The sequence below is a fragment of the Mixophyes fleayi genome, chromosome 8 (assembly GCF_038048845.1).
Source record: "Mixophyes fleayi isolate aMixFle1 chromosome 8, aMixFle1.hap1, whole genome shotgun sequence".
NCBI classification, from domain to species: domain Eukaryota; kingdom Metazoa; phylum Chordata; class Amphibia; order Anura; family Limnodynastidae; genus Mixophyes; species Mixophyes fleayi.
The window spans coordinates 53463745-53486095 of NC_134409.1; the positions used below are offsets into that span (position 1 = coordinate 53463745).

A 22351-nucleotide genomic window follows, 5' to 3' on the forward strand; every position below is an offset into this window, starting at 1 on the left:
TGGTCATAGTCTGAGCCTTGTCTTGCTACTGTGGTGTCACGAGCCGCGGCGGCTCCGGGCACCGCCGTGACTCTCTGCCCCATCGTCCCGGCCATTGTTGTGACGACCGGAATGTCACTTCTGGTTTGTTCCCGGCCGGTGCCATGGAATTATATGTAGAAGAGAACCTACAGAAAGGCTTTATTAGGCCTTCCAAATCACCTACCGGGGCAGGCTTCTTCTTTGTGGCCAAAAAGGATGGCGGACTGAGGCCTTGTATTCATTACAGGGGGTTAAATAAAATAACCATCAAAAATACTTATCCCTTGCCACTTATCTCAGTCATCTTCGACCAACTTAAAGGAGCTAAAATTTATTCTAAAATAGATCTGCGTGGAGCATACAATCTGATACGAATCCTGAGTGGTTACGAATGGAAAACGGCCTTTAATACTCAAATGGGCCACTATGAATACCTCGTCATGCCCTTTGGCCTCAGCAACGCTCCAGCTGTTTTCCAAGATTTGATTAATGATGTCCTTTGAGAATTCTTGGGTTCCTTTGTCGTGGTCTATTTGGATGACATACTGATTTACTCCTGTTCATTAGAACAACATCGAGAACATGTACGACAAGTACTTCTGAAACTCCGTCATCATCACCTGTACGCCAAATTAGAAAAGTGTGAATTCGAAGTTTCCAAAGTCACTTTTCTGGGATATGTTATTTCCCCTGAAGGCTTCGCTATGGATCCGATGAAAGTACAGGCTATCCTCGACTGGGTGCTACCCTTGAATCTTAAGGCCATCCAAAGATTTCTGGGATTTGCGAATTATTGCAGGAAACTTATCAGTTTTTTTTCTTTTCTTGTTGCCCCCATCACGGCTCTGACTCGCAAGGGAGCTGATCCGAAAATCTTGCCATCTGCCACAGTATCTGCCTTAGAAGCCTTGAAACGTGCATTCGTGTCTGCCCCTGTTCTGAGACATCCTAATCCAGACCTTCCATTTATCATCGAAGTCGATGATTCGGATGTAGGAGTAGGGGCCGTGCTATCCCAAAAAGACATGGAAGACCATCGCCTTCATCCTTGTGCTTACTTGTCCCGAAGATTTTCTTCCGCTGAAGAACATTATGACGTGGGCAATCGAGAGTTACTGGCCATCAAGTGGACATTGGAAGAATGGTGCCACTGGCTGGAAGGAGGAAGACATGTTATCACTATTTACACTGATCATAAGAACCTGTCTTACATCGAATCAGCTAAAAGGTTGAATTCCAGACAAGCACAGTGGTCCCTCTTCTTCTCCCGTTTCCATTTTATCCCCTTCCGGCCTGGCTCGAAGAACCTTAGGGCAGATGTCCTATCTCGTAGTTTTGTCTCATAACAGACTCCTGTCTCAGAGCCATGTCCTATTGTCCCGGCCTGTAGGGTATTTCTCTGTTCCCTTAACAGTATTTCAGTATATCAGCTTCCTGGGTCTTTCTCATGCCTTGAGAAAGACCCAGGATCGTGGGTTGAAACGCGTTGGCTGGTGTCCCGTATACCGAGTGCCCAGGTGACAGTGCTGTTTACATTAGATCTGAGCTGCAGCAGTGTTTGACTGTATGCATGCGCTTTTATGAAGGACATTCTGGTACGGGGCTACACATATTTGACTCTGTTTTAAATTTGTTTTTATTAGAAATAAATATATTGTGGGATAATGCACCATCGCGGTTGCCTTGCCTTTTTTTCTTTGTATGTCTATGCATTGGAAAAGGAGTGAGGAAGCTGATATACTGAAATACTGTTAAGGGAACAGAGAAATACCCTACAGGTGCATATTGAATTTCCTGAATGTAAGCATATACCCTATGGGGGAGAAAGATTGAAGGAAGGATCACGGGTGCTATATTGGAAGTTTTCACCATCACTACCTTTTGAGGATCAACATATGCCCCATAGTGGTGGTGGACTTTATTTGGTGTTTAACGTTATTATGCCATGCTTGTTCTTTTTTTTCTGTTTATATCATGTACCGCATATGATGAGAAGATTGAGGGGTACATTTATCTGATTCAGAGCTTCTCTGTGATTCAAAGACGGAAGCGCCAGTGTATGTACCATTTTGTGTATTATTGTGTATAATTGTGTAGTTTTTGGTGGAGACTCTGGCTGCATACCCGAGTGAAGCGCCTTACTAAGATCTACTTTGAATATACGTGAGTCTATCATCTGCCTACCATCCGCAGTCAAACGGACAGACTGAAAGGGTAAATCAGTCTCTAGAACAATACCTGTGATTATATATATATATCTAAAAGCCACGACAACTGGGTGGACCTTCTTCCATGGGCTGAATTTGCCTACAACAATGCATGCCATTCTTCATCCCAGCACTCCCCTTTCTACTGCAACCTTGGGTATCATCCCAGAGCCAATTCTGGGATGATACCCGGAGTCGCGGCTCCGGGCACCGCCGCGACTCTCTGTCCCAGCATCCCGGCTGCCGTCTGGACGACCGGGACGTCACTTCCGGTTTGTCCCGGCCGTTGCCAAGGCTTGGCCGGGACAAAGTACATTACTCCAAGAGGAGTAATGTACTTCAAGAAATTGGAGCTACTTGTAGATGCCTGCAATCACACCAGGGAAACACACAATGAGATAGGGAAAGGAAGGAATAGTATTAAAATGTATCTTCGTATGAGTCTGACACTGCTCCACAATCTTTTAAAATATTTTTTTGGTGTGTTGTGCTGCTCATAGACAAAGAAAAGAAGTAAGAACTTTCCTTTTTAGGGTAGTTCTGCTTCTAACCCCACTCACAACAAAACAACCTTTTTTTCCACTTAAAGATGTCACTGACTGACCATTAACAACAAGTATTTAAAAAGAGGAAAAAGTTTAGAAATTAATATAGCCTAGTTTTTGAAATGGTACTGTTTGCTGCTGGACCAGCTCACAGGAAAACAATCTTTTTATACTAAGTAATAGAGATGTCACTGAATGACCCTTAACAACAAGCATTTAAAAATAGAGAAAAAGTTTAGAAATTATGGAGGGTTCTGCTGTCCAAAAAAAGCAGAATCACACTTTTTTCTCAGCAAACTATTCTAGATGAATGATCCCTACAGAACTGCTTTACAATAATCCAACTATTCTATTGTTTTCTTTGTCCCTCTTTCACCCTGACTTATGCTGTATTTAGTAGTTTAACTTTATAAGACACGCTGTCTATAATAAAATGGCAGCTGAGAACGGGGGGAGGGCTATGGGAGTTCTGTAGTTAGAGTTTTGACATTTTTTCCCCGCAAATGACTTTTAGCCTCGTATTCAGATGCGAATTTTGGGAGAATAATCAAGCCGTGTTCCGAGTTTACTTGGATCCCCAATGTCGGATCTTGTTGGATTTCACCAAATCCAAAACGCTCATCTCTAGTATTTCTGGTTATATTTCTTTAATAGAATGTGTTTGCTATGTTATATACATGACATATATAATGCTCAGCAGTGTGTAATGTTTATTTTTATAAATACTTGATTTAATATATATGAAATGGACAATTAACTTGCTTTAATTTTTATTTGACTAACAAAGCTACTACTAACTATGATCCCTGCCTGGGTTGGTAGAGGGGCCCAGGATGCCCTAAGCATCGAGTATTCCACTGGTACACCCCCTCCCCCAGACTAGTGAAGGGTGGCATCTTCTACTCCTCTTATAGTAGCACTGGACTATGACATCATAGCCAGCACCACACTCCCAGCTTACCACTGACATGGAAGAGTGCCAGCCAGTAGCGTATCAGGTACGAAGCTGCCAATTCCTGCTCTTCCATGTCAGTGGCCTTTGTCTAGTCTTAGTACCAACACTGATTCTTGCAGCAGTTCCCCTGAGAACCCTACTCTGTTGTCTCCTGCAGCCTAGTTAAAAAAGTGGCCAAAGGCTTGCATGTCCAATGGTTGTAATTGATTCAGCATGCAACAATCTCATGGAAATATGCGCTGAAGGGTACCTGACCAGGTATGATTGACTAATTAAAGCCTATATTTTAACTTTTGAAGCATATTAAGCTTTCACTTGCTGTGTTATGTTGCCTGCTCCTTCCACAGAGATTGTAGATAACTGTTAGGAAGTAGAGAGGAAATAAGACTTCACTCAGTTAATCCCATATTATACATGGTACCAGCTGCATGGCAATATAAATGCCCTATATGTATACAAAACAAAAAGTTGTTGTCAGCGCTTATCCTTAACACTGCATATTTGTGTGCATCTAGAAAATGAACACATGAGGTATCAGTTCATATTTTGATCAAAACATTTAAGTCTGCATCCCATTGTCAAGTGTACCTCTTTGTATACAAATATGCAATGTTAAAGATAAATCATACTTGCCAACTCCCGGAAAAAAGTTTCCGGGAGAGGGGGCGTGACTGGCGGGTGGGAGGGGGTAGGGCGAGGCATTTTTGGCCCAGCCCGTCGCGGGGGCTGGGCCAAAATGACTTGATTGGCCTCACCCCGACCCCTCACGCCCTCCAAAATGGCGTGAATCACCGAGAATCGCGTCAACCTGGGATGCGGGAGAAATGTCAGCTCGCCCGGGAGCCCGGAGACTGACCCGAATTGCAGGAGTCTCCCGGACTTTCCGGGAGTGTTGGCAAGTATGAGATAAATGCTGACAACAACTGTCTTTTTGTTAGGAAGTAGGACGGGCATATCACATTTGGGATCTTGTGAATCGGAGTGAATGAAACATGAATCACAATTTACAAGCATAATGCAAAATTAGCTAATTTTAAGACAAAATTAGTCTGAATTATGACGAAGAGGATTTCTATGTCTTCATACAACCCTAATTATATTTCTTAGCCACACTTTTCTACATAACATTGGAACAAGCCCAAACAGCAATTGCACCTGGTTGTACAGGTCAGCCTATACATATGTGGAATTCCATATTTGACACAGTCATGATAAGATACATTTTTGCCACTGAGGGGCTAGAATTTGTGAGTAGAAAACTTAAACTGATTCAAGCACAAAATGACAGCAAACATAGTATCATTGTCCAAATCCATTTCAAACTTTATCCCTTTAACAATAAAAAAAATATTCAAACGGAAACAAAATCTAATCTCAGCATCAGCTTTTTTATTTGCAAGAGAAGAAACTGCTGACCATAAATAGACAATTTGCGATAATTAAAATCGGAACATTTTAGCAGCCTGCAAAGTGTCATGTTGCTCTAATTGTACCTGAATGGAGGAGGCAAACTGAGAAAAGAAAACTCAATCTCTGTGATTTCACTCGTACAAATAAAGTATGAATGCATAAGATTAATGGCAGGTGATTACCAACAATAGAGAAAATAATTTAATTTTAGACAGAAGAATGTATCATCCTAAATATTGGATATGTATAGTTGTGGGCAAAAATATTGTCTCCCTCGCAGCTGTTTCTAATAATGCACAATTACTTACAGAAAAGTGTTGAAATAAAAAAAAAATATTTTAGTATTCACATATGTATTTCTTTGGTTTGCAGTGGAATAAAGCACAAAAAGTCAAAAAAAGTTGTAGTTTTTTCCAAACGGAAATCCTTAAATGGGCCGGACAAAATTAAATGCACTTTTTAAAGTAGTTACAAATAATTAAATTTCAGGCAGGTGATTCTTCTTCACTTTGAAAGTGAAGTTACGTGATGAATAGCAGGTGCCTGCAATATAAAACCCACTCATTAAACAAGCTTTCTTAATAAAAGGACTCCTGTTTTTTTTGTCACTGTATGTACTGTAATGAGCATTGCGAAATGAAAGAAAGCTAGAGAATTGTCTTAGGAGGTCAGACAGAAGATTGTAGCAACACATCTACAATCTAAAGGCTACAAATAAATCTTTAGAGATCTTGATGTTTCTGTTTCCCCTGTAGGTAATGTTATCAGGAAGTATAAGGCCCATGGCACTGTAGTCAACTTCCCTAGGAAGAGAAAACTTGATTGAAGATTGCAGTATTGGGTTGTTCGAATGGAGGAGAGTACCTCGATTAAGTGCCAAACAGATTCATGCTGAACTTTAGACACAAGGTACGACAGTTTCAGCTCAATTAAAAGGGGTTATATGACAGGAAGCACAAGAAAGCTCTATTGCTGAGAGAGAGAAAGACATAAGAGTTTGCCAAAACTAGAGATGAGCGGTTCGGATTCTGAGAAATGTGTTAGATCTGAACTTTGGGCCATGATTCGAAGTGAGCAATGACTCGGTTTCTCCTGGCAAATTTGGATCTGAAAATGAGATCAAACGTAATTTCCGGTAAAATGTCAGATCCTGCATGTTTTGGATCATGTTCTTCTATATATGGCCCTCCCTCCTATTTGCAGCTGCCAATTTATAGCATGTGGGGTGCATTGCTGGAATAGTGTGCTGATAAACTGAATTGTAGATGGTGGGAAAGTGTGATAAAGGCAATGTGGGTTAGACTAGCTGTGATTTTGCTGTAAAAATCTTTACCATTTATTTGCTGATCACAGTCTGCTGGAATTGTGTTTTATACTGGGTGAGAGGGTGAGAGAGAGTGAATAGTAGTAGTAGTAGCCAGCAATAGTATCCAGCATCCTGTTGCACGGTGGATCACTAATGATATGACATCTATGTTAGTATTGGATGTGCATCCATTGTCCGCCATTAATGCATCAGGCTTTAACTAGGTTAAAACTCGGATCTCATGAGTTTTGTATTCTATAAGTAACGTCCTCCACGGCGATCAAGCACAATTTCACAGAGGGACACAGAAGGAATAGCACAGTTCTTGTCAGTCTCTAGTGCAGTTGGACAGGTAGAAAAGAAAAAGGAGGGGTAGCAGTGCTCTTCAAAGTCTCCACTGACATTCATTAGAGCTCCATTGCCTCATTGCTAAATTGTCATTGCTGAAATAGAAATAATAGGGATGGCAGGCTTGGTGTAAATCTGCAGTCACATTGTACGGTGTTATATAGGTAACACACCAAGAGAAGAGCTCCATTGCTAATTGTCATTGCTGAAATACAAATAATAGGGCTGGCAGTCTTGGTGTAAATCTGCAGACACATTGTAGTGTGCTATCAAAATGGATTCACAGCAGTAGACAGAAGACCAAAGTTTTATTGAGACAGACACAAATATAGGGAAGGGTGCATAAATTAAGGCAAGACATTCAACAAAACTTCAAACAGTAATGGGGAAATGGGTTGGGGGGGGTAAGGGAGGAGGAGATACAAGCCCAAGGTTTTATTGAATAAACAGACACATAGGGGGAGAAGGAGAAGAGGGAGACAGAAAATGAATCATCTTCCTCTTCCTCAGGACTGTCAATGACGTTATAGTCTCTTAGGAGGCTGGGGATCAGCTTGCAACAGTCCTGGATGTTCATCTTCTCCATTTTCAAGATGAGACGATTCCTGGCAAGCCAAATAGCGTCCTTAAAGCAGTTCATAAGGCGTCAGGCCTCCTGGATTGCCACAATGGTGTTAGTTCCAGGAAATAATCCATAAAATACAGAATGGTCTGAAAGGCAAGTTCTGGGCACACTGTCCTTAAGTTCATGTTCTAAGGCATTCAACAGTGCCTGTGCAGTGGGGCAGGCACTGTTTCCCTTCTGGTGATGCAGAAGGGGCAGTGGACATATATCGGCACAGGTTCCGGGAGTGCATGAATGTCCAGAGAGGCAGAACCCCCTGGATAGCCACCCACACAATGTCTTTGTGTCTTTAGTCAGCCACTTAGAGGCCACATTCTCCCACACATGTTTTGTTGTTGCAGCAGGGACCCTGGAACAGACCCCATAATGTCTTTAGCTCTGATGAGCTTGTGTACAGTTTTAGGCTTCCACAAGTCTGGTTTAAGTCCCTTCAGATGGTGCTCCCTCACAAACTGTCCAACATCCAGGTAAAACCAAGGTGTAGTCCAGTTGTAAAGGAAAGAACTGTCCCACTTGTCTCAATCAAGGGTCCTCCAGAGAGGCAGGAGGAAAAAGCGAGACATGGACTTCCCAGCAGAGCAAATGTTCTTTTCAATAAGAGTTCTGTGGATGCAGTTGCATACAAAGAAGGCTCGCAGCATGTTGGGAATATCTGGGATCCCTTACCAACTTAGAGGGGCTCCTTGTACATCACCTCCCACTTCACTCTGTCCATGTATTAGCTGTAGAATTACCACAGTTATCCAAGGAACGGTGGAGCGATCAAATGAACCATAACTGATTTCATGATTCATTCTCAGTTTCACAGTACCGGCCATGTGCTCAGGGCGGCAGCAATATCCTCATCATCATCTTCCAAAGCTTAGTCTGCAAGGGGCAGTGACACACCCATTTGTTTAATCAGGCCTCTTAGCTGTTCTTTAAACTTTAAAATGCATCATTCTGCCTCAGGGCCTCCTCTGTATCATTCTGAAGTGCAGAGTATCTCTCATGTAAAAGGTCTCTTAAATCCGGGATTTCATCCGGTGGGTCACGTTTTAACTTAAGTATGACCTCCTCAACTGCGTCTATACACTGGTTTAAATCTCTGTTCAATGCGTATTCCAACATGACATATTATATGCTGCCCACATGTTTCATGCCACAGTCTGTCTGAAGCAGATCTATTGCCACTCCAGTTGAAATATCCATTCCTGTGTCTACATAGGTTTGGCAGTTCTTCAGGGATGACAGGGAGGTATCCACAGAGGAGAAGGAGATTAAAGGTGCAGCACCATCAGACATGGTTTAACAATGTAGAGTTCATTGACAGCACTGTAAGGCTTAAGGCAGCTAAGCCATTGTTAGCTTGTTTTGTGGGGACCCAAACAAACCAAGCACTTGAGTCACAAAAGTGGCACTGCTTGTCGCTTGAGTGCTTGATTTGTTAAACTGTACATTTCCTTTTCAATATCTTACATAAGGGTGTTTAGGGAGGGCCCAAGGACAATTCCATTTTGCACCACTTTTCTTTTCTGCCACTGCTGTGTAGCAATGTTTCCTAGATGTGCTATGAACTGCCGTGTGTTTGTGCCATTGCTCTGTCGCTTACCATCCAGCCAGGTCGTTTCAGTCTTTGTCCGAAATGTATGAAAATAATATTGTGACCTGTGAGATGGTCAAAATTGACTGCAAATGACTTGAAATTAGTGTTATTGAGGTTAATAATAATGTAGGGTAAAAAAGAGCAAAATTATGTGATTTTAGCAAAACAAAATAGAGATTTTTTTAAAAAAACCAAAACCAAAACATGCAAGGGAGGTTTTTCCAAAAGCAAAACTAAAACACAAAGTTAATCCAGATCCAGAATATGAGGGTCAGTGAACATGTCTAGTTTAAACAGATTAGTTGAGGTCATGTATCCACGCAACAAAATTCCACCTTGATTCCATTTCACCCGACCAATAATTGCTCAACTGTACATTGAGGTTAAATACATTCAGTCCCTAGCAAATGCCATTGTACCAACTATCCACTTAACTACAGATATGTGGACAAGCAGTACTGGTCAAACAAGAAGACTACATAACAGTGACAACCCACTGGGTAGATGTTTTGGCTTCAGCAGCAGTAACGTCTGTTGCATAATTATCATCCTCATGATCATCCTTACAGCATAGCAGTGTATCACTGGCTTCAGTGAGAAACATACAAATGTCAATCTGTTGGAAAATCTTATCAAATTGGCTCACCCTGCTAAGACTCTCCTAAGGATTCCTTATTATGGATAATGGTGCAAACATTGTGGGCCTGATTCATCAAGGAACGCATAATGAGCGCAATATGTGTCTGTTTCAGAATGCACTTAATTCGGGTCTGCGCACACCGGAATTCAAAAAGGAGTGGATCTGAAGAATGTAGGTCTGCTCTGCTCTAATACACAGGACACTGCAGGATACATCCAATACCTATGTGGAATATACATTCTACTGGAGGGGAATTGGTATTAGTATGTGTCCTTGTGTATGATAAATGTATTATTGTGTGTTAGTATGTATGAAAAATGTATTAGTGAGTGTCCTTGTGTATGGGAAATATATTAGTGTGTGTCAGTGTGTATGAGAAATGTATTAGTGTGTTTCAGTGTGTATGAGAAATGTATTAGTGTGTGTCAGTGTGTATGAGAAATGTATTAGTATGTGTCAGTGTGTGTGAGAAATGTATTAGTGTGTCAGTGTGTGTGAGAAATGTATTAGTGTGTCAGTGTGTATGAGAAATGTATTAGTGTGTGTCAGTGTGTATGAGAAATGTATTAGTGTGTCAGTGTGTATGAGAAATGTATTAGTGTGTCAGTGTGTATGAGAAATGTATTAGTGTGTCAGTGTGTATGAAAAATGTATTAGTGTGTTTCAGTGTGTATGAGAAATGTATTAGTGTGTCAGTGTGTATGAGAAATGTATTAGTGTGTCAGTGTGTATGAGAAATGTATTAGTGTGTCAGTGTGTATGAGAAATGTATTAGTGTGTTTCAGTGTGTATGAGAAATGTATTAGTGTGTGTCAGTGTGTGTGAGAAATGTATTAGTGTGTCAGTGTGTGTGAGAAATATATTAGTGTGTCAGTGTGTATCAGAAATGTATTAGTGTGTTTCAGTGTATATGAGAAATATATTAGTGTGTGTCAGTGTGTGTGAGAAATGTATTAGTGTGTCAGTGTGTATGAGAAATGTATTAGTGTGTGTCAGTGTGTATGAGAAATGTATTAGTGTGTCAGTGTGTGTGAGAAATGTATTAGTGTGTCAGTGTGTATCAGAAATGTATTAGTGTGTTTCAGTGTGTATGAGAAATATATTAGTGTGTGTCAGTGTGTGTGAGAAATGTATTAGTGTGTGTCAGTGTGTATGAAAAATGTGTGTATGAGAGAGAGAGAGAGAGTGTGTGTCTGAGTCCATCTTTGCATAATAGGTGCAATAGAGTTGAAATTTTGGTCCAGCCCCCCATTATATCTATGTGTTCTCCCACCCAGGCTGCTGTAAATTGGGGTGTGCTTCTCCCTTTTATGTATATGTTCTCCCACCAGACGGTACATTGTGGTGCTACCCCTTATATTTGTATGTTCTCCCCCTTCCTGGTGACATCTGACATTTAAAATCGAATTTTAAATGTGATTGTTTAGTTGCTAGGATACTCCTTTTCCACTGTATTGAGCTTAGCAAATGGAGCCACACACCTCCTTTATGCTGCTAGTGTCCCCATCTGCTATAACTCCTCCCCCTCTCTGCTATCGCTCACCCCATGCTACCACTGGACCCACCAAAACATTGCTCCTCCTTTCTGCCATACATCCATGCTGCTGTACCTCACCAGCCACCATTCTCCCCTACCAGGAGAAAATTACTTTTTATGACTGCTACTGTTATCCCTCTCAATGTTACACATGCTGTATAACATCGAGAATGAAACAGGACCATTTCCTTTCTCAAACCATTTCACTTATGGGGTGGGCTCCCATTTGTTAGGTATTTGGTGACAATGATACATTTCAGACTATGGAGCTATAATATGTTTGGGACAGGAAGGGGTGGGGTTGGTTCGGGCTACAAAGTGTTGGATACTAGGGGGATATGATGCATTTAGCACTGAGAAGCTAAAATATGTAGGGGGGGAGCTACTGGGTGGACTAAATTGTGTTGACAATTGGGGAAGGGGGAATGATATTGGATATGGGAAGCTTTAAGAAGAAGTATATTTCCCTGCTGTTGCCAGTTGAGATTCTTCAGTGGTAATGGTTATTTTCAATGTGCAAAAATTCATTAGACATTGGCAATACCTGAAAAGGTAATAATATCTATTTTTTAAGAAATGTGGCTGTAGCAATATCTCTGTATGTTCTGCATACCATTATTGTGTGCTGCCTAAATTGCAGTATTAAATATCTATATGCAAATAGTAATTGTGGCCATACTGCCTAGAAAACATCTCCCATTCGCAGTGTTACATGGACTGTCACCCCAGCAGGATGAGTTCTTAAATTTTACCCGGCGAATAGGGGGAAGGCTTATTGTGGAACATGGGGGAGTAAGAGGGAAGGGACGGGAATTGAGGGACAGCTAGAAGCCCTGACAGGTACCAAAATCTGGAAAAGTTTTAATTTCAGGAGGGACTAGGTGATATCTAAGATCTGTAGGTGAGGAAAGCCAAGGTTTTCCCATTGTTTTTCACAGGACAGGCCCAGACTTTGAAGCAGGGACACAGCAGGGGTCACTGTGGAAGGCTGACTCATCTCCACTCCCACTCTAACCCCCTGGTCCAGCACCCACCAATGTTTATGAAGGAGAGAACCAGGGATTTGCCCACTGGAAGAAAAAACACTGTGGGAATTTGACCGTGCATATAAGGAGCCAATCCAGGGAAGTGGTCTGTGTGGATTTTCTGAGGATTGATTTCCTGAAAGGTGCAGGGCTGACTTTTGTTGAGTTTCTGTGCTCTACCAGCAGACCCGGTTATCATCACTGCCCTGTATCTTGGGAAGAGGCTGCTACTCCATTTGTGGACTTGTCATCAGCTCACTCCATCGGGATATACTCACCAGATACTGGATAAATTGGTGCGCCCACAGAAGTGGGGAGACAGATAACCGGAGCCCCACCAGGCTGGTGGAGAGTTGGCCAAGCGATCGGGAAAAGCAGGATACCAGGATTCGCTGAACCTCCTGTTGACAGACTCTTTTGCTTGTTAAACTGTTGCATGACTAAGGTGGGTGAAGAACTTTGCTGGGACACCTATTGACACTAGTGATTCGTTGACCCGTTGTTTAAAGTGTGCAGGCTTAAGCTCTGTTGTATTACACTAGAAAAAGTAAAGATAACATTGAATCTTTCATTCTCTTCCTTCCTATTTGATTCCTGAACCTAAGAGTGCAAGGTAATCTAGTGAACTTCAGTTCTAAAAACCTGGTATCCTCACAGAGTTGTGATAAAAAAACATAGGATAAAACAATGATTTTTATAAAATGTTCAAAAGTGATAACTGGTCAATAACAAACTTCTACACATTACTACAGTGTCTATCTCAAATAAGACATCATTCACTAAAAAGCTACTGTAAGTGTCAGTATCTATACAACTCTTGATGTGTGCTATGATCGATTAATATAGGTCAGACATTTTTACCACATGAAAAATATTATATCTACAAACAGACTTCATTGCTAGTTTCATGTCGTGGGAATTATACAGAGAGGAATTAGCTATTCAGCTGACAGTCTGCAGGTAAAGGCTGCAGACAGGGTTACACACATGTATAGCATTGCCCTTAGGTTAAGGTATACAGGTATAAGACTTGTGTGACAAAGTGAAAGATTAAAGTGTGATTCAACTTACTGTACATTTTTTTAAAATTGTTTTAAGGTGTCTTTTCGACAGCTAACAGCAAAGTTGAAAATGCTTGTCAGCAGTGAAGAGCAATTATAGAACACCTGCAGAGAACTCTCTTTTAAAGGCAAGAGAGGTGTGACACATGTCCATCAAGCTAAGGCTGTGGGAGGAGTCTCAAGTATAAAAACCTGTATTGTGCTACTATGCAACATGCCCGATGCCAAGACAGGACAAATTCTGTCTAGTCAGTGTTAGGTGTCCTGGTTTGTTTGTGAATGCATCACCTAAGGGTGTCTGTGTCACTATATATATATATATATATATATATATATATATATATGAAATGTAAAAAACATGCTCCCCTCTATAATTGTTATATGTTTATTAAGTGTCAAAAAACATGCTTGTTTCTCCATCGGTGGTGTATTAATGCAATGCAGTATCATAGCTATGCCCCTCACCTCTCCTGCGTTGAAATTTTCTCTGGGGGATATACTATATACTTTGTATGTAATGCTCGATCTTTAACCTGTACAACTTTTCCATTATTAATGAGTCCTGCTTCTCTGCTTACAGTGTTACTGCATTGGAGGGTTCTAAATCTACCTGCACTTCATTCTGAGCAATGCAATATCGTAGCTACCAATACCTAACAAAAAGAGGAATGGAGGTGAATATCACCAATTCTAATTTTGTTTTGTAATATTCCTATTCATTTTGTGCCGGTGCTTCTTTTCCTATATAAACATAATTATATAAGAAGATATAAAAGTAAAACACAGATAGGGAGGCATTTACACTGCCTTTCGGAAATTAGGACCCCAGTCTGTCTTCCCGCCTGTCTCTAGTACAGATATAGTGTTTTGTAAAATTATGTTAAGAAGGTTCCGTACCTGTGCACTGGGAACAGGAACATTACTACAAATTGCTGAGTAAAATTGCAAAGGGCCCCTCTGGAAAGTCTAGGGGACTCCCAAATTCCAGGTAGGTCTCGCAGGAGAGCAGGCCATTCTCCTGCATCCTGCCCACTACCTAGTTAAGTGGCCCGGATTGGAGCTTCCACGACATGATTTATATGGAAGTTAATTACAGCATGGGGCGGGACCTCCATCCTCACACTTCCCCTCCCCTCCGGGATCTCCTGAAGTAAAAGAGAAAAAACTTTTAAGTATGACTTCAACTATTTTACAATTGATAAAAGGGGAGTGTTTTTAAGTATACACAAAACAAAAGTACAGTACATCCATTCTCAATCAAACATACACTCACTAACAAGGACACAGCTTTACTTCTTGAAATACAAACATAGGTCCTAATGTTCGGATGCATGCATGAAAGAGCATGGAACTTGATCTTAGTTCTAACCTTATTCAAATTAGAGATGAGCGCACTCGGATTTCTGAAATCCGAGCCCACCCGAACGTTGCCGATCCGAGTCGGATCCGAGACAGATCCGGGTATTGGCGCCAAATTCAAATCTGAAACTGAGGCTCTGACTCATAATCCCGTTGTCGGATCTCGCGATACTCGGATCCTATAAATTCCCCGCTAGTCGCCGCCATCTTCACTCGGGCATTGATCAGGGTAGAGGGAGGGTGTGTTAGGTGGTCCTCTGTCCTGGTAGATCTCGTGCTGTGCTGTTTAGTTCTGTGCTGTGCTGTTTAGTTCTGTGCTGTGCTGTGCTGTGCTGTGTTCTGCAGTATCAGTCCAGTGGTGCTGTGTGCTGTGCTCTGTCCTTCTGAGGTCAGTGGTGCTGCTGGGTCCTGTGCTGTGTCCTGTTCAGTCCAGTGGTGCTGTGTCCTGTGCTCTGTGCTTCTAAGGGCATAGTTATTTCCCCAATATTCCCCTGTGTTTAAAAAAATAAAAAAAAGTTATTTAAAAAAATACCAAAAACTAATTTAATTTTTTTTTAATTACCACAAAATTTGCACAACCAATCCTGCAGTATAAGCCCATTGGTACTGCAATATTACCAAGTTCACACATTCAGCAGTAAAAGTCCAGTGGTACTGCAATATTACAAAGTTCACACATTCTGCAGTATCAGTCCAGTGGTGCTGTGTCCTGTGCTCTGTCCTGCTGAGTTCCGTAGTGCTGCTGGGTCCTGTGCTGTGTCCTGTTCAGTCCAGTGGTGCTGTGTCCTGTGCTCTGTGCTTCTAAGGGCATAGTTATTTCCCCATTATTCCCAAGTTTTTAAAAAAGAAAAAAAAATAATAAAAAAAATAAAAATAAAAAATTAAAAAAAAAAAAAAATTATAACCAAATTTGCAAAACCAATCCAGCAGTATAAGTCCATTGGTACTGCAATATTACCAAGTTCACACATTCTGCAGTATCTTGTGCTACATATAATGGAGACCAAAAATTTGGAGGATAAAGTAGGGAAAGATCAAGACCCACTTCCTCCTAATGCTGAAGCTGCTGCCACTAGTCATGACATAGACGATGAAATGCCATCAACGTCGTCTTCCAAGCCCGATGCCCAATCTCGTAGTACCGGGCATGTAAAATCCAAAAAGCCCAAGTTAAGAAAAAGTAGCAAAAAGAGAAACTTAAAATCATCTGAGGAGAAACGTAAAGTTGCCAATATGCCATTTACGACAGGGAGTGGCAAGGAACGGATTAGGCCCTGGCCCGTGTTCATGACTAGTGGTTCAGCTTCACCCACGGATCTTATCCCTCCTCCTCCTCCCCCCCCTCCAAAAAATTGAAGAGAGTTATGCTGTCAGCAACAAAAACAGCAAACAACTCTGCCTTCTAAAGAGAAATTATCACAAATCCTCAAGGCGAGTCCGAGGATGTTGGTGGTTGTCAAGCCTGACCTTCCCATCATTGTACGGGAAGAGGTGGCTTGGGAGGAGCCTATTGATGATGTAGCTGGCGCTGTGGAGGAACTTGATGATGAGGATGGTGATGTGGTTATTGTAAATGAGGCACCAGGGGGGGAAACAGCTGATGTCCATGGGATGAAAAAGCCCATCGTCATGCCTGGTCAGAAGACCAAAAAATGCACCTCTGCGGTCTGGAGTTATTTTTATCCAAATCCAGACAACCAATGTATGGCCATATGTAGCTTATGTAAAGCTCAAATAAGCAGGGGTAAGGATCTTGCCCACCTAGGAACATCCTCCCTTATACGTCACCTGAATAACCTTCATAGTTCAGTGGTTAGTTCAGGAACTGGGGCTAGAACCCTCATCGGTACAGGGACACCTAAATCCCGTGGTCCAGTTGGATACACACCAGCAACACCCTCCTCGTTAACTTCCTCCACAATCTCCATCAGATTCAGTCCTGCAGCCCAAGTCAGCAGCCAGACTGAGTCCTCCTCAATACGGGATTCTTCCGAGGAATCCTGCAGCGGTACGCCTACTACTGCCACTGCTGCTGTTGCTGCTGTTAGTCGGTCATCTTCCCAGAGGGGAAGTCGTAAGACCACTAAGTCTTTCACAAAACAATTGACCGTCCAACAGTCGTTTGCCATGACCACCAAATACGATAGTAGTCACCCTATTGCAAAGCGTATAACTGCGGCTGTAACTGCAATGTTGGTGTTAGACGTGCGCCCGGTGTCCGCCATCAGTGGAGTGGGATTTAGAGGGTTGATGGAGGTATTGTGTCCCCGGTACCAAATCCCGTCGAGATTCCACTTCACTAGGCAGGCGATACCAAAAATGTACAGAGAAGTACGATCAAGTGTCCTCAGTGCTCTAAAAAATGCGGTTGTACCCACTGTCCACTTAACCACGGACATGTGGACAAGTGGTTCTGGGCAAACGAAGGACTATATGACTGTGACAGCCCACTGGGTAGATGCATCCCCTTCCGCAGCAACAGCAACAGCTGCATCAGTAGCAGCATCTTCAAAATGGCTGCTCGTGCAAAGGCAGGCAACATTGTGTATTACAGGCTTTAATAAGAGGCACAATGCTGACAACATATTAGAGAAACTGAGGGAAATTATCTCCCAGTGGCTTACCCCAATTAGACTCTCATGGGGATTTGTGGTGTCAGACAATGCCAGTAACATTGTGCGGGCATTAAATATGGGCAATTTCCAGCACGTCCCATGTTTTGCCCACACCATTAATTTGGTGGTGCAGCATTACCTCAAGAGTGATAGGGGTGTGCAGGAGATGCTTGCGGTGGCCCGCAAAATTGCTAGACACTTTCGGCATTCAGCCAGTGCCTACCGCAGACTAGAGGCACATCAAAAAAGCATGAACCTGCCCTGCCATCACCTCAAACAAGAGGTTGTGACACGCTGGAACTCCACCCTCTATATGCTGCAGAGGATGGAGGAGCAGCAAAAGGCCATTCAGGCCTACACAGCCACCTACGACATAGGCAAAGGAGTGGGGATGCGCCTCAGTCAAGCGCAGTGGAGACTGATTTCCGTGTTGTGGAAGGTTCTGCAGCCATTTGAACTTGCCACACGAGAAGTCATTTCCGACACTGCCAGCTTGAGTCAGGTCATTCCCCTGATCAGGCTGTTGCAGAAGCAGCTGGAGAAAGTGAGGGAGGAGCTGGTAAGCCATTGCGATTACACCAAGCATGTAGCTCTTGTGGATGTAGCCCTTCGTACGCTTTGCCAGGATCAGAGGGTGGTCACTCTTTTAAAGTGAGAGGAATACATTCTGGCCACCGTGCTCGATCCTCGGTTTAAAGCGTATGTTGTGTCTCTGTTTCCGGCGGACACAAGTCTACAGCGGTTCAAAGACCTGCTGGTCAGGAGATTGTCCTCTGAAGAGGACCGTGACATGCCAACAGCTCCACCCTCATTTTCTTCCACATCTATGGCTGCGAGGAAAAAGCTCAATTTTCCCAAAAGAGGCGCTGGCGGGGATGCTGATAACATCTGGTCCGGACTGAAGGACCTGCCAACCATTGCAGACATGTCTACTCTCGCTGCATTGGATGCTGTCACAATAGAAAAAATTGTGGATGATTACTTTGCTGACACCATCCAAGTAGACATGTCAGACAGTCCATATTGTTACTGGCAGGAAAAAAAGGTAGTTTGGAAGCCCCTGTACAAACTGGCTCTATTTTACCTGAGTTGTCCCCCCTCCAGTGTGTACTCGGAAAGAGTTTTTAGTGCAGCGGGAAACCTGGTCAGTGAGCGGTGAAGGAGGTTGCTTCCTCATAACGTTGAAAAAATGATGTTTATAAAAATGAATAATCAATTCCTCAATGAAGTACAGCACTGCCCTCCAGATAGTACAGAGGGACCTGTGGTTGTGGAGTCCAGCGGGGACGAATTGATAATGTGTGATGAGGAGGAAGTACACACTGTAGGGGGAGAGGAATCAGAGGTTGAGGATGAGGACGACATCTTGCCTCAGTAGAGCCTGTTTAGTCTGTACAGGGAGAGATGAATTGTTTTTTTGGTGTGGGGGCCCAAACAAACCAATCATTTCAGCCAAAGTTGTTTGGTAGGCCCTGTAGCTGAAATGATTGGTTTGTTAAAGTGTGCATGTCCTATTTCAACAACATAAGGGTGGGTGTGAGGGCCCAAGGACAATTCCATCTTGGAACTTTTTTTTTTTGCATTATATGACCAATCAACAGTCGTTTGCCATGTTCAAAAAGTAAAACCAAATTTAAACAAATTCAAGAAATTAAACCAAAAGTAAAATGCCCTGTCATAATTTAAAACAAGAGGTATTGACGTGCTCTAAAACTACTGTATTGTTGTTTATATTTTATAAACACTACACTTGAAAGCTTGAGTCTTTCAATGAAAAAGTAACTGTCCATTGCACGAATATTTGCAACAGGGACAATTTTAGGGTTAAGAAAGTCAACTAATAACACTTCGACGCTGTCTGTCTTTATAAACACTACACTTGGAAGTTGGAGGAGGTATTGTGGCCCCGGCACCAAATTTACTACCGGGGCCACTCCACTGTGCAGTCCATATTTAGGTGTATCAGATATTAAACAACGGTGACAGTTGATGCCCAATTTTTTAATTATATTGTTGGCGCTGTAAAAAATTGTGTTCCGGGCACACCACACTACGCAGTCAAGATAGATAGATGCGTATCATAGATAAAGTACATTCAGTGTTGTGGGGCAAATTGAAAAATATTCAAAATGCACTGACATTATCAAAAACAAGAGGTTTTCACACGCTGAAACTCCAACATGTATATGATGGAGAGGATGGAGGAGCAGCCGTATGTGCAGTGTAATGCAGACCTGTTGAAGGTTTTTTATATATTTTATTGTGGTGCCCAGTGCCCACTACTCTACGCAGTCCAGATACTACTTTTGGGTGTAATTCAGACCTGTTGAAGGTTTTCTATATATTTTTTATAGCAGTGCCCAGTGCCCACTACTCTACGCAGTCCAGATACTACTTTTGGGTTTAATTCAGACCTGTTGAAGGTTTTCTATATATTTTATTATGGTGCCCAGTGCCCACTACTCTATGCAGTCCAGATACTATTTTTGGGTGTAATTCTGACCTGTTGAAGGTTTTCTATATATTATATTGTGGTGGCCAGTGGCCAGTTCTTTACGCAGTCCAGATACTATTTTTGGGTGTAATTCAGACCTGTTGAAGGTTTTCTATATATTTTTTTATAGTGGTGCCCAGTGCCCACTACTTTACGCAGTCCAGATACTATTTTTGGGTGTAATTCAGACCTGTTGAAGGTTTTCTATATATTTTATTGTGGTGCCCAGTGCCCACTACTCTACGCAGTCCAGATACTATTTTTGGGTGTAATTCTGACCTGTTGAAGGTTTTCTATATATTATATTGTGGTGGCCAGTGGCCAGTCCTCTACGCAGTCCAGATACTATTTTTGGGTGTAATGCAGACCTGTTGAAGGTTTTCTATATATTATATTGTGGTGGCCAGTGCCCACTACTCTACGCAGTCCAGATACTTTTTTTGAGTGTAATTCTGACCTGTTGAAGGTTTTCTATATATTATATTGTGGTGGCCAGTGGCCAGTCCTCTACGCAGTCCAGATACTATTTTTGGGTGTAATGCAGACCTGTTGAAGGTTTTCTATATATTATATTGTGGTGGCCAGTGGCCAGTCCTCTACGCAGTCCAGATACTATTTTTGGGTGTTATTCAGACCTGTTGAAGGTTTTCTATATATTTTTTATTGTGGTGCCCAGTGCCCACTACTCTACGCAGTCCAGATACTATTTTTGGGTGTAATTCAGACCTGTTGAAGGTTTTCTATATATTTTTTATTGTGGTGCCCAGTGCCCACTACTCTACGCAGTCCAGATACTATTTTTGGGTGTAATTCAGACCTGTTGAAGGTTTTCTATATATTATATTGTGGTGACCAGTGGCCAGTCCTCTACGCAATCCAGATACTATTTTTGGGTGTAATGCAGACCTGTTGAATGTTTTCTATATATTATATTGTGGTGGCCAGTCCTCTACGCAGTCCAGATACTAGTTTTGGGTGTAATTCAGACCTGTTGAAGATTTTCTATATATTATATTGTGGTGGCCAGTGGCCAGTCCTCTACGCAGTCCAGATACTATTTTTGGGTGTAATTCAGACCTGTTGAAGGTTTTCTATATATTATATTGTGGTGACCAGTGGCCAGTCCTCTACGCAATCCAGATACTATTTTTGGGTGTAATGCAGACCTGTTGAATGTTTTCTATCTATTATATTGTGGTGGCCAGTCCTCTACGCAGTCCAGATACTAGTTTTGGGTGTAATTCAGACCTGTTGAAGATTTTCTATATATTATATTGTGGTGGCCAGTGGCCAGTCCTCTACGCAGTCCAGATACTATTTTTGGGTGTAATTCAGACCTGTTGAAGGTTTTCTATATATTATATTGTGGTGACCAGTGGCCAGTCCTCTACGCAATCCAGATACTATTTTTGGGTGTAATGCAGACCTGTTGAAAGTTTTCTATATATTATATTGTGGTGGCCAGTCCTCTACGCAGTCCAGATACTAGTTTTGGGTGTAATTTAGACCTGTTGAAGATTTTCTATACATTATATTGTGGTGGCCAGTGGCCAGTCCTCTACGCAGTCCAGATACTATTTTTGGGTGTAATTCAGACCAGTTGATGGGTTTTTAATTGTATTGTGGGGAACACTCCTCTACGCAGTCCAGAAAGATACCTCGTTGCAACGTTTTGTACTAAAAAAAAAAATTATTGTGAGGTGTTAGGTGTTCAGAATAGCCTTTAAATTAGTGGAAATTATCGTTATTGAATGTTATTGAGGTTAATAATAGCGTAGGAGTGAAAATAAGCCCAAAACTTGATTTTTACACTTTTTAGTTTTTTTTCAAAAAAAATCTGAATCCAAAACCTTAAATCCGAACGAAAACGTTTCGGCAGGTGTTTTGCAAAACAAATCCGAACCCAAAACATCAAGAAAATCCGGATCCAAAACACAAAACACGAGACCTCAAAAGTCGCCGGTGCACATCCCTACTTAAGGGTAAAACTTTTTAGGTGCTATTTTTGTAAGAAAAAAGGTTCCGGAACTCACATCATGTAGTCAATCACTGTACACACTCCCACACAGGTCAGTTGTGTAATGAAACATAACCGTCGCCGCCCATAGTAAGAGCTCAGCGCACGACCACATGACAAATCACAAGCTGAGCAGCACCACAAGCCGAGCAGTGCCATCACAACCAGCGCAGACGAAGCATGCATGCGTCGAACTCGACACACAAGCAGCCTGCATGCACTGTTTTAATGATTTTTCCGCCGACCTGTTACACTCGACAGGGCGATTCAAGTCACGTGGACCACACATCAAAAGTTACTTTTAAAACTTGGAAAATCCATCTCAGAAAGGTGTCAGAACTCAGTTAGGGTGAGTTCTATGACAAAAAACGCACTGGGTCCATGTAAGCAGACAGATGTGAAATAGCAAATTTTGCCTAGGCCGAGATAAAGACACAAGTAAAGAAAGGATTTCTTGGGCCTACATTTTTATGCTGCAAAAAAGTAATTATTATAAATCTAGATCAGGCCTTCTTCAATCTCTATTGGATCATCACTTTTTCCTGACACTCACTCAGAGGACCACGTCCTGCAGGGCATGGGCCGCAAAGTCCACACCTTC

The 22351-nt window shown here is 42.1% G+C and overlaps 1 long non-coding RNA gene across 1 annotated transcript in view; it reads left to right on the forward strand.

The window, feature by feature from the left end:
* The window catches only part of LOC142100075 (uncharacterized), a 75993-nt gene extending 63260 nt beyond the window's left edge, over positions 1–12733 (forward strand). Inside the window, exon 5 of the long non-coding RNA XR_012678686.1 lies at positions 12118–12733. This is a non-coding gene — a long non-coding RNA (uncharacterized LOC142100075). The remainder of the gene's footprint in view (positions 1–12117) is intronic.
* The last annotated feature ends 9618 nt before the right edge of the window (positions 12734–22351 follow it).